The sequence below is a fragment of the Euprymna scolopes genome, chromosome 17, assembly GCF_053919585.1.
Source record: "Euprymna scolopes isolate OS-2025 chromosome 17, ASM5391958v1, whole genome shotgun sequence".
NCBI lineage: Eukaryota > Metazoa > Mollusca > Cephalopoda > Sepiida > Sepiolidae > Euprymna > Euprymna scolopes.
The window spans coordinates 111,576,502-111,590,321 of record NC_136498.1 but is presented as its reverse complement, the minus strand read 5'-3'; the positions used below and the strand labels follow the sequence as shown (position 1 = coordinate 111,590,321).

General features: G+C 34.5%; 1 protein-coding gene across 1 annotated transcript in view; it reads left to right on the top strand.

Annotated features, from left to right (window-relative positions):
* The window catches only part of LOC145296885 (uncharacterized), an 87,608-nt gene that overhangs the window by 1,290 nt on the left and 72,498 nt on the right, over nucleotides 1–13,820 (top strand). The window lies entirely within an intron of this gene.

Here is a 13,820-nt window from a genome sequence, read left to right as displayed (position 1 = left end):
TTTTCGGGTGTGCTGAAAACGAATATCACATTTTCACGATTGCAAACATACTTTTCTGCATGTTTCATCCAGTAATATACGCTTTTCGGAAACTTAAATTTTAAATCATACACTTTTCGGAAACTTAAATTTATATCCTACACTTTTCGGAAACTTAAATTTTAAATCATACACTTTTCCGAAACTTCTTCTAAATTTATATCCATCGATTCCTGAAACTGTATTTTTCTGAAACCTAACGACTTCCAATTTCTGAGAAAAAAAAAAAAGAAAATGGCTCAAGCGCAAATTGTTTTTAAATAAATGTTATCAAAGCCAAGATAAGTTACTTTTCTACTTAACTGGATATGTTTTTAGTGTTTTTATTTAATGTAACATGTTCATTCAGCTCGAAAAACATACAATGTTTATCGATGTATTGAAAAATTAAGAATGGCGACCTACCTACTCTCTCTCTCTCTCTCTTTAACACGGTAAGTTTGGAAAAAGGAGTTGAAAATAAAAAATATGCAAAATACTGTTAAAAACCCACTGAATACATGTCAACCTATGTCACGGAAACATATATTGAGCGAGTTTTTAACCGTATTTTGTCTAGTTTTTTATTTATAATTCCTTTTCCCAAACTTACCGTGTCAAATCGTATTTCCAAGTTTAATTAAAGTTTTATGGTGTGTTTTTTTTTTATTCAATTGTAAGGTTAAAGCATAGAATAGGTACAAAACACCCTCCCCTGCCCATGTTAAGAATGGCTTTTAAAATAATAACGTTATTATTTACGTCCAGGTCACTCTGCACTAGTACCAAAACTTCTTAAAAATGTAAACTTAAAAAAATATTTACCGTTTTGACCACTTTATATGTTATTCCCCCCCCCCAAGAAAAAAACTAAAAAGTATTTGTGCGCAATAAATATCTAAATTAAATGTAATGTTTACAAATACTTTCATTATGAGGACGGAACTTCTAAAAAATGTAAACAAAAAAAATGTAAACGCAAAATGTCCGCAGAGACATATGTCCGTAGAGACAAGTGCTGAAAACGAGGCAAGCTCCTCCCCCAAAAATATGCGCGAACTATAATTTGAAAACGAGGCTTCTCTCTTCGAAGAAGAAGGGGGGGTAGTAATTTTGGCCATCTTGAATTCTTACGACTCGTAAAAAGTTAATATTTGGTATGAAATAAAGAGCATTTAAAACTATTTAAAAACACTAATAAATGATTCAGGTAGGTTGCAAAGTAACTTTTATAGCTACTGTTAATATTTCTTTGTTGTATATTTTATTTTTCACCACTTTTTCGAATCTATGTGTACAGTAATACAAACCCAATAATTCCACCCCATCTTTCCAAGCTTATAACTCCTCGAAAAATGTAATTCAAGCCCTAATTTTTTTTCAATTAAAGGAGCAAGGACCAAGGTTTCATTAAAAACAAAACAAAAAAAAAACAACGTGGCTTTTTTTTAAAAAGGTTTTAAACTTCGGACTTTACAGGTAAATTTCTAAAAACAGCTTTTTTTGTTTTAAATTTAAATATATTATTTATTGACCTTTTCTCTTCAATTTGTGATATATAAGACTTTGGTACATAAATTAATTATTTACTTTTTAATAGACATTTCAAAATGGGAGGCGTGAATTATTCAACCCTTTGTCTTTCCAAACTTATAACTACTCGAAAAATGTAATTCAAGCCCTAATTTTTTTTCAATTAAAGGAGCAACAACCAAGGTTCTATTAAAAAAAAAAGAAAAAAACAAATAACGTGGTTAAAAAACAAAAAGGGTTTAAACTTCAAACTTTACAGGTAAAATTCTAAAAAAACACTACGTTTTTTTTTTTTTGTTTTAATTTTGAATATATTATTTATTGATCTTTTCTCTTAAATTTGTGAGTAAATTAATTATTTACTTTTCGGTGAGTAAATTATTTACTTTTTAATAGAAATTTTAAAATGGGGGGGGGGGGCATGAATTAAAAAAAAAAACGTTTGTCTAAAATATTATATTCGGTTTATTGGAAAGAACATAAAATTTCACATTGACCCTGAAAATATCGTAAAAATAGAATCAATAGAAAAATTTTGATAGATTTTTAAAGTTTAAAAATTGAAAAATATTGAGTTCGGAAAATTCATTACTGTTTAAAAAAAAAAAAAAAAATTCTATTACTTTTAAAACAACTTTAATAGTTTATTTTGGAAGTATAATCCATAAAGAAAATAAATAACCCACTTTTAACGGAGAAATTACGAGATTTTTTATATTTTATTCGCAGTTTCGTGTAAGGGGGTGTCAAAAATACCTACAAAAATTCTGTTCCTTTTCTTGTTTTATTTCTTTTTCAGCTAATTTTAAATTTTCCACCCAAAAAGTGCTATAATGTATTTTTGAAAATTAGAAAATTCTGTTTTGGGGGACAAAAAAAAAAAAAATTAAAAATTAAATTACCCCCCACACACACACACACACACATACACAACGTAGTGTGCTTTTCTTTTCTTGCTTTATTTTTCTGACAAAGGGAGAAGAAAAAGCTGTTTTCTAGGTTGGCAGTATTTTGCGCGAACAGTTGGCAGAGATGGCGGAAATTTTCTGTTTCTATGTCTATCCTTGTAGCCATGTCACTAGTAAGGGTGCTGGAGGTAAACATTTTATCTGGGCTGACGTTATCTGCCTGATAGTCAGAGACCCGAACCTTGGATTAACCACTAAGGAGGCTGTCCTATCAGCAGCTGCAAAGTACTGGGGCTGCTGTATTGCCATTTGGTGAATGGATTCTGGACCATGCAGTAGCTTCTGGTGGGGCCTCTCGATACCATATTAGTGGGTAATTGTTACGGCTTTACCTTATCATGAGCTACAAAAAAAAAATATTCTTCATTTCTTTTTCTCTCTTAGTTTCCCCTCTCTGTCCTGCTCTAAGTAAATCTGACGACCTAGTCCACAAATTCCAAAATTTCATCATGTCAAGTTTCAAGAAAAAATTCACGACTAAACCCGGTTCTCCAACTTCCAACGTAGACCCCTACTACCATGTCTCCTTCTCCAACATCAGAGGTCTACGTTCTAACCTTCCAGAGGTTGAAACCCAATTACAGGAGACTAAACCAGACCTTTTATTTTTAAGCGAAACTGGCATTGGACAGGCTATTTCCCCAGAAGAGTTCGCAATTAAAGGATACTCTAACTTAACTTCTAAATCTGACCCCCAAGATCGCCATGGGCATGGAATATATGCCTATATTAAAGATGGCTTTCCATGTGTTAGGGACATCTCCAGGAAAGATCCTAACTTACCCTATATGTGCTTCCGGGTTGCTTTAACTCACACTACTGCATTTATATTTACTCTCTATCGCCCCCACAACAGCGGAGTTACTATCTTTAAAAGCATATCTGAGAAAATTGACCAAGTCCTATCTGCTTATCCTTCAGCTAACATTCATGTATGTGGAGACTTCAATATTCACAATGTCGAATGGTTGACCCACTCAAACAAGACCGATGATGAGGGGAGGTTCTGTCATGATTTCTCCATTGCTTATGACCTCACTCAGATTGTTCAGGAACCCACCCATGTGCCCGATAATGACGGCCAGTATGCGAGCCTACTAGACCTTTTTCTCACAACTTGCCCTGAACTATGTTCAGTTTCTGTTCTGTCTCCTCTTGGATCTTCCGACCACTCTGTTGTATCAATTAAGATAAAAATGTAATAAGTCCCCAGATGTACCTCTCCATCGTACAGTATATTGATACACTAAGGCTGACTGAGATAGCTTCCGTACATTTATATCGGATCTACCTCTGCGTTCCATGTTTAAAAAGGATGTGTCCTCTATAGTATCAGACCTGACAGAATGGTTAATTGTAGGTATAGACCGTTTCATACCCTCGAAAAAGTTCCAGCAAAAACATAACAGCCAGCCATGGTTCCCTCCAGAATGTGCTGCTGCCATTGCGCACAGAAATCACTTTTTCCACTGCTTCCAACGTAATAGATGTATGGAAACTAACGCCGCTTTCAGGACTGCCAGCAACCATTGTAAGAAAGTAATAAAGAACGCAAGAGAGTTGTATGCTCAATCCGTTAAGTCCAAAGTAGCTGAGCAGCAGCTTGGTTCCCACCAGTTTTGGCAAATCGCAAACAGAATCCTTAACAGAAGAGTGTGCTCTATCCCAACTATCATCAATGGACCTGAGGTAATCTCGTCAGCACCAGACAAGAACTTTGCAGCTAATTCTACCCTTTGCGACCAAGACCGCCAACCCCCAATATTTCCTCCTGTATCAGAAACCACGCTATGTGATATACGTATATCTGTACGTGATGTTGCCAAGCTAATCAAAAACCTTGATTCCAGTAAAGCAACTGGCCCTGACGGTACTCCAATTATAGTACTCAAAAAACTTCAACCTGAACTAGCGCCCATACTTACAAAACTGTTTAAACGTTGTCTTAAGGAGAATAGTTTCCAATCTCCCTGGAAAATTTCATCAGTATGCCCTGTATTTAATAATTCAGGAGATCGCTCATCCCCCTCTCAATACAGGCCAATAAGTCTCCTGTGCGCCATGAGTAAGTTGCTGGAATCTGTGTTAAATACAGGAGTAATCAACCATCTCAACAAAAATAACCTACTTAGTGACACTCAATATGGTTTCCGTTCTGCTAGATCTACAGCAGATGTCCTTACAGTTATATCTCATAGGATTAGCAAATCTCTCGACGGAGGCAACCTTTCTAGGGCAATTGCTCTTGACATATCTAAGGCCTTTGATAGGGTATGGCATAAAGGTTTACTTCACAAGATCTCTAGCTATGGTATAGCTGGAAATGTCTTCTCAATTATTAAATCATTTCTTTCTGATAGGTTCATAAGAGTAGTAGTTGAGGGGCAAAAATCAGAAGCTCACAGTATTAATGCTGGTGTCCCTCAGGGGTCCATCCTGGGCCCAACTCTTTTCCTGATCTACATTAATGATCTTCCAAATCACATCCTTACATCATTTGTAGACATTTATGCTGACAACACTACTATTTATGGTAGCACATCTAAGACAGTAAACGACCAAGTTCTCTCGGATTCTCTCTCCTCTGATCTTGAGCACGTGGTACAATGGGGAAAGAAGTGGCTGGTTACTTTTAATGCATCTAAAACCAAGCTTCTCTCTTTACATCATCAAGATTCTGATGCACATCTGGCATCAATTGAAATGAATGGCTCTCATCTTCAGGAGGCCTCAAGTTTTGACAAGCTTCTGGGCTTGATCATTACTCCTGATCTTAAATGGAACACGTACATCAAATCTGTTACCAAGGCCGCTGGAAAAATGGTGGGATCTTTCTATCAATCTGGTAGATATCTCTCTGCTGATGCAATTCTCTATCTATATAAGATCCAGGTACGTCCAAGGATGGAATACTGTTGCCACATCTGGACAGAAGCTGCTAGAAAGGACTTATCCTGCCTTGATAGAGTTCAAAATAGACTTCGTAGCCTCGTAGGAGATGTCCTTTTCTCTTCCCTGCAACCTCTATCTCACAGAAGAAATGTTGTGAGTTTGTCTCTGATGTATCGTTATTTTCATGGAAAGTGTTCGACTGAGCTTCAGTCTATGGTCCCCCCCCTCACCTAACTTTCACAAGAAGCACTCGTCTAGCTGAAAACACTATCAATAATTCCCCCACTCCTTGTCTGTGCCTAAACCTAAACGTAAATTCCATGAACAAAGCTTCTTAGAACTGCACGCCTGTGGAATTTTCTTCCGTTTTTCTGCTTTCCGGCTGACTAAAATATGATTGTGTTCAAGTCTAACGTAAATAAGTTCTTGATGAGCCGTTCCATATAAGTTATCAAATTTACCGAATTTTCATTACTAATGATTACTATATTGTCCAATTTCTACTGTACACTCTTTAACCCTTATCCTTGAGTGGTCTCTTGGCCTTGATAATGTGGTGATGTATTTGTACGCCATGTGAGGAAGTTTGCTTGTTGAAGCCGTCGTTTATGCTACAGCGCACGCGCAAGCTGCAAAATGGTGAAAAGTAGTTCGTGGGTTCAGGGGTTAATACCATGCAAACGGTAAATTTGCCCCAAGTTTGACTATCAGATTCGTTGTCAGCGACCTTTATTACCTATAAAAACAATAAATTAGAGTGGTCGGTGTTCTGTTGTAGCGTATCTGGATATTTACCTTGTTTTTTCGCTGTGAAACAAAAACTACTTGATGAAATTAAGTAAAATATTTTTTACGGAGAACTTCATTCTAACGGATACGTACAATTTAAACTTTTTTCGGTACTTGTACAGTTTAGTCAAGACATTAAAAAATGACAATATCGAAAAAAGTTTAAATTGTATGTATACGTTATAGAACGAAGTTCTCCGGAAAAAAAAAAATTACAAATACAAAATTATTTAATTTATTTTGAATTTTCACGTTTTAATTTTTTTAAAGTTATTTCAAGTTATTACAAATAAATTAATTTCGAACAAACAAAATATTGAATAAAATGATAATTGTATTGTTTAAGTTTTTGAATAAAAATTATTTAACACAAACAAACAAAATATTGAATAACATGAAAATTATTTAACAGGAACATTTTTATTAAGCATCTTGCTCTCGAAACAAAATATTGAATAAAATGGTACTTGTGCAGTTGTGCATGTGCACTTGTGCAGTTTTGCAATAGACATTTAAAAAATGAAAAATATTGCATAAAATTTATTTAACACGAACAAACAAAATATTGAATAAAATGAAAATTATTTAACAGGAACATTTGTTTTAAAGCATATTGCTCTCGAATGCATTTAATGATGCTATGAAATGCGTGCTCCTTCTCGCGTCGTCTCCACAACTCTTCCATGAGATGAGTGGAACAAATTCTCATTTGTCGCTACTCTCCTAAGTTTTCTTTTTATGTGGGACCAAAATCCCCCCCCCCCACAGTTTGTGTGTGGAACTGATGAGTCTACTGGATTTACGAAATTTTGTTCGTGGAGCACCTTATCGTGACTCGTAGGCCGCCCATCCGACACTGATGATCCTGGTCCCTGGCAGAATCCAAGATCTTATAATTGGAAGTAGTGTGTCCCGATCCCTTCGTTCTACCACTGCAAGATTGCATCGACTACTTCCTCTTTCTACGGCTCCAAAAACCCGCACTCCATTTTTTGCTCTCCCTCTATTATATTCCCTTCTGAAGAATAGAGACTCGTCGATCTCAACTTCTTTTGGTACATTTGTCTCTATTTGCATTCCACCCAGCATCATTGGGTTGTCTATGATATCTTTTGCACAGACTTCCCGGATGAAAGACATCCAGTCAACTATTGTGTGTTCCGATACAGTGTATCGGCGATACACCGATTTCATCTTTTATTCTGTGCTGGATCATTTCCATGCTCCACCAGAATATTAATGTCAGCAACTTACTTATCGGCAAGCGGCTTCTTTCGAAGAAGGAGCCTTTCCTGACAGTGGCTGTGGATTTGCAAGAATCTGAGGGACAAATCCACACATATCCATCAGAAGTTTTTGACCGTTTATGCGGAACCCTACGATTGTTGCAACTTTGGCATACGCTGGTATTCCGTATCAGGCCTAAAGAAGCTGCAGCTGATCAGTTCCAATGACTTTGGTAAACTTTGCAAATGTCCAACTCGTTTCATGTATTTCGGCAATTGTTAACACACGGTTAACAATTTCTGTTCTCATATTGAACAGGTAAATAAAAATAAATAAATAATATAAAGATGACTTAATTAATTTGTAATTACTAGAAAGAACTTAAAAAAATTAAAACGTGAAAATTAAAAATAAATTAATTAAATAATTGTGTATTTGTAATAACTTTAACGTGCGTATTAAAAAAAAAAAAAAAACGTGCAAATTTATCGAAACTTTAATGAAAAAGCGACCGCGTGCTTTTAGACGGTGTATTTTATTCAATTTCGTTTGCATAAAATCAAATTAATATGAACGCGCACCTGCTTACACAGTGTCATAGTAAATTGTGAACCGCCAAGAGTTATCGAACATTTTCGGGACAGACAACACTGCCATAAAAACTACTTGTACCATTTATTTTATTTTTAATTTTAAACCCTCGACGTAAATACTCTCGACAAGCAGCAAAATTCCGCCCTTCACTGTCGAGGTCCTTAGATCCGGGAAAGCCGAAAGCCTTAATAGTTTCCGTGCTTCTTTACAATAGCGCGTAGTTCTCAGGGTTGTCAGACCATAAAAAATATTTTAAACAAAATATTTAAGAAAAAAAGGCCAAATTGATAATTGTGGTAAAATTTTACATTGAGGACCGTCTCATGTTCGTATATAACTAAATGTTTTTTGTAGATTTCGGTGTGCTGAAAACCGTTTCCGTCGCAAAAAAAAAAAAAAAAAAAAATAGTTTTCATGATATGAAGAAATTACTTTTTCGAAAAGTGATCACTCACTTTTCGAAAAAGTAATTTCTTCATATCATGAAAACTTTTTTTTTTTTTTTTTTTTTTTCGACGGAAACGGGATGTAAATTTAACTTAAAATGAGCATCCACTTTCTGGCCACCTGAGAGAGGGGGCAATTTTTTTTTTTTTTTTTTTTTTCCGATTTCTTTTTCTGTTTTCATCTTTCAATAAAGACACGAGGAAATTAAAAAAAATATAAAAAAAAAAAAAGAAGAAAAATCGGTATTATTTTACTTTAAGGCTCATCTGAGATGAGCCTCATCTCACATAGAAAAAAAAAAGGTTTTTGTAGTTTTCGGTGTGCTTTAAAAGAATATGGTAACCGTTTCCGTCGCAAATTTACCGTTTGTATGGTAACCCCTTAACTCTGGAATTATTTTCCATTTTACAGCCCAGCCTTCGTTTACACTGCGCGTGAGCATAAAAAAGGGTAAAATTTTAGAAAAAGCGTGCACTCGAATCACCAGAAAAAAAAAAAAAAAAAATTCTTGTAGATTTCGGTGTGCCCAAAAAAGAATCTGAAAACTGTATCCGTCGCAAATTAATTAGTTTCGGAGATATCAATATTTTTCCAATTGATTATTTTCTTTATAAAATCAGCTATAATGGCGTAAGTCGGCTGGTTGCGCATGCGCACAGAGGCCATTCCACTGACTTCATTTACGCTACGCATGAGCGGTAGTCACGTGACATTTCACAAGGCGCATGTATACATGGCGGACATTTTAAATTACAAAAAATATTTTCATAAAATAAAGTTTTTACCTCATTTTATAGTAAAAAATAATGCTGTTAGTAAGTTTTCACGACCGGTTTACAAAAAAAAAAACCCCAAAAAACAACATATCTTTATGTTTTTCGTTCTTTTTTTTTTTTTTTTGGTAAACAGGTGCGTCAGCAGTTTAATTAACCGTTTTTCCGTAAGTAACGCGCGGAAATTTATCGAGCAGAGTAATGATTGACATTTCACCAAGAATTCTGTGTTTACACCGCCGCCGCCCTCCGCCCGGTTAATGTAAACACAGAATTTTTGTGAAATGTTAATCATTACTCTGCTCGATAAATTTCGGCACGTTACTTACGGAAAAACGGTTATGTTTTTGTAAACCGTTGATGAATACTGAATTTTTTCGATCAATTAAAAAGCATTAAAAACTATGTAACAAACAAAAATGAACCATATTGTTTTAAAATGCCTGCTAAAAATTCCTCCCCAATGTGACAAGTCATTTTATGCTCGTGCGCACGTGAACGCAACAACCGAAATTACGTGAACAAATACAATAATGCGTTGTTATATTTACTTTTTACCTACGGAAACTAATAAAATGCTGATTTTTAAAAATAAATGGGATTTCTCTTCAGGCTGTTGTGCGCATGCGCAATCAGCCGACTTACGCCATTATAGCTGATTTTATGAAGAAAATAATCCATTGGAAAAATATTAATTTGCGACGGATACGGTTTTCAGATTCTGTTTTAAGCACACCGAAATCTACAAAAACAATATATTTTTATCTACTAGTTCGAGTTCATGCTTTTTCTAAAATAATACCTAAAAAGGGTCGTTAAATGTGCACTCGCATACCAAACTGCCGGGTTTGTATTACTGTACACATAGATTCGAAAAAGTTGTCAAAAAACAAATATATAACAAATAGATGTTATCAAAGGCAAGATAAGTTACTTTTCTATCTAACTGGATATATTTTTCGTGTTTTTATTCAATGCGGCAACACATCAAAGGCTGTAAATGACAAAGTTCTCTCTGATTCTCTCTCCTCTGATCTTGAGCACGTGGTTCAGTGGGGGGAAGATGTGGCTGGTTACCTTTAATGCATCCAAAACCAAACTCCTATCCTTACATCATCAACGCTCTGATCCCCATCTGGCATCAATTGTGATGGATGGCTCTCGTCTGGGTGAGGCCCCGTGTTTTGACAAGCTTCTGGGTTTGACCTTTACTCCTGATCTGAAATGGAACACGTACATTAAGTCTGTTGCCAAGGTCGCTGGAAAGATGGTGGGATCCTTCTACCGCTCCAGAAGATATCTCACTACGGATGCAATTCTCTATCTATATAAAAGCCAAGTACGTCCAAGGATGGAATACTGTTGCCATATCTGGGCAGGAGCTGCTAAAAACAGCCTATCCTGCCTTGACAGAGTACAAAATAGACTTCGTGGCTTAGTGGGGGATGCCCTTTTCTCTACCCTGCAACCTCTCTCCCACAGAAGAGACGTTGCGAGCCTGTCCTTGTTTTATCGTTATTTCCATGGCAGATGCTCGTCTGAACTCCAATCTCTGGTCCCCCCTCGCCAATCTTTCACGAAAAACACCCGTCTAGCTGAATCCACTGTGAAAAATTTCCCCCACTCTATATCTGTGCCTAAATCAAAACGCAGATTTCATGAACAAAGCTTCTTTCTTAGAACTGCACGCCTGTGGAACTCTGTTCCGTCTGCCTGCTTCCCTCCGGACTACAACTTGGTTGTCTTCAAGTCCAATGTTAACAAATTCCTAATGAACCGCCCCCTTAAGTAAACATATCAGCAAATCTCCTCACTAACGTAATGTACTTGCAATAACCCTTATCCCTGAGTGGCTTCCGGACCTTGATAAGTGGTGATCACTGTGTAAAAAAAAAAAAAAAAAAAAAAAAAAAAAAAATGTAACGTGTTTATTCAGCTCGAAAGCTATAAAGTGTTTACTGATGTATTGGAAAATTCAAGATGCCGTCTGACTCTCTCTTTAACACGGTAATTTCGGAAAAGGTGTTATAAATAAAAAATTGGATAAAATACTGTTAAAACTCGCTTACCGTGACATAGGTTGACATATACTCGGCGGTTTTTTAACCGTATTTTGCCTAGTTTTTTATTTATAACACCTTTTCCCAAACTTACAGTGTTAAAGAGGGAGTGAGACGCCATCTTGAATTTTCCAATACATCGGTAAACACTGTATGTTTTTCGAGCTGAATGAACATGTTACATTGAATAAAAACACAAATTCAATGTAACATGTTTATTCAGCTGGAAAAACATGCAGTGTTTACCGATGTATTGGAAAATTCAAAATGGCGCCCGACTGTCTCTTTAACACGGTAAGTTTGGGAAAAGATGTTATAAATAATAAACTAGACAAAATACTATTAAAAAACAACCGAATATATGTCAACTTACATCACGGTAACATATATTGAGCGACTTTCTAACAGTATTTTGTCTAGTTTATTATTTATAATACCTTTTCCCAAACTTACCCTCTCCGAGAGAGAATCGGCCGCTATTTTGAATTTTCCAATTTTAAACAAAATTTTTAAATGTTTAAACAAAATAATACATTTCCACTCGGATTTAAATAAACATAATTTATTCATTATATTTCGCAATCATCATTTGATAAATACTGAAAATTTCATTAAAATTGCTTAATTTCCTGATCTTTGATTTTTTTTTTATTTATTTATTTATTTATTTTTTTTTTTAAGTAAAGGGAGGGGTCAAAATGTTTATACATTTTGAGCATCGCCATTCATTTTGCCTGTACCTAGTTGTTAGCGACCCCGAAAACCTGGAAAGAACCAAGTTTTATTGGTCGGCGTTCTGTTGTAGTTAAAGTAAACATTAAGAAAATCCCTATAAGCTTTGGGGGAAAAAAACAAGTTTTGAACAATTGAAATTTGTATTTTTTTTTTTTTTTTTTTTTTTTTGAATAAAAAATAATTAGGTGCTTGTCTATAAATGGGCCGAAAACAAATTTTTTCAAGAAAAATCCGAAAACAATCTTTGTAATGTACGTACTTTTCACTGCATGAAAATGTCATCTTCCAAAAATCACGTAAATTGATCAAGTATTTTTTTTTTTTTTTTTTTTTTTAAGAAAATAAAATATTATCACACGTTTTAGCAAAGATTTGCTTCACGCCATCTTGTTTGAGACCTAACTCTACGACACCTGGCGGAAATATGGGAGCAATAAGGGCAGACAATCAACTTTAAAAAATATTTTTTCTTAAATGTTGAAAATACATTTTTTTCATAAAACAAATACAAAATAACAAATTAACTTATTTAATAAATAAATAAATTGACTTTTAATAAAGAGAATGTCGAAAACACTTTTTCTTTTTTTTTTTTTCATTTAAAAACAGACTTTAATAATCGGATATGACAAACTTAGATGAAAATATAGAAGATAAATCAATCAAGTAGATATTCTTTTTAGGAAAAGAAGTCGTTATGTTAATTTATTATTTTGTATTTGTATTATAAAAAAAAGTGTTTTCGGCATTTAAGAAAAAAGATTTTTTAAAAGTCGATTGTCTGCCCTTGTTTCTCCCATATTTTCGCCAGGTGTCGTTAGGTCTCAAACAAGATGGCATGAAGCAAATCTGTTCTAAAACGTGTGATAATATTTGATTTTCTTAAATTAAAAAAAAAAACTACTTGATCGATTTATGTGATTTTTGGAATATGACATCTTTATGCAGTGACAAGTGACATTATAAAGATTTTTTTCAGATTTTTCTTGTAAAAAAACTTTTTTTCAGCCCATTTATAGACACGCACCAATTATTAAAACAAAAACAGTAGTTTTTATTTTATTCAAGACTCCTGCAGTCCTGCACTTATTGAGCCGTGCTGAAATGACATTATTTAGAAAGCCATTCTTAACATGGGGACGGGAGGGTGTTGTGTACTTATTCTATACTTTCGCCTAACAATTTAATAAAAACAGGTATCGTAAAACTTTAATTAAACTTGAAAGTACTACTTAAAAATAGCGCGGATCAATAAGTGCACTACAACCAAATAACATTTCACTGTTTCGATCTACGACATTCCATGAGAGGTACGTACAGACTAAAGCTTTTTGTTTATTTTTGTTTATCGCCACAAGTGTTAATTTTGACTTCCACCAATTTTCCTTTAAAAAACAATTAGAAACTCTTCAAACATTGGGGGAGGCATTTAAACCATTAAAAAAAAAAACAAAAAAAAACGGTAACATAAGTGCATAAGCACCAAAGTTTCTTTTGTTTGTTTTGTTTTGCTTTGCTTTCATCTTGTTTGTAAGTCCACAAAAAAAAAAAAAGAAAAATAACAAGACTAAAAAACAATAAGAAAAGAAGGGTTTGTTTTACTGTACACATAGATTCGAAAAAGTTGTCAAAAAACAAATATATAACAAATAAATGTTATCAAAGTTTGGGAAAAGGAGTTAAAAATAAAAAAATATGCAAAATACTGTTAAAAACCCACCAAATGTATGTCGGCCTATGTCACGGTAACATATATTGAGCGAGTTTTTTAACCATATTTTGTC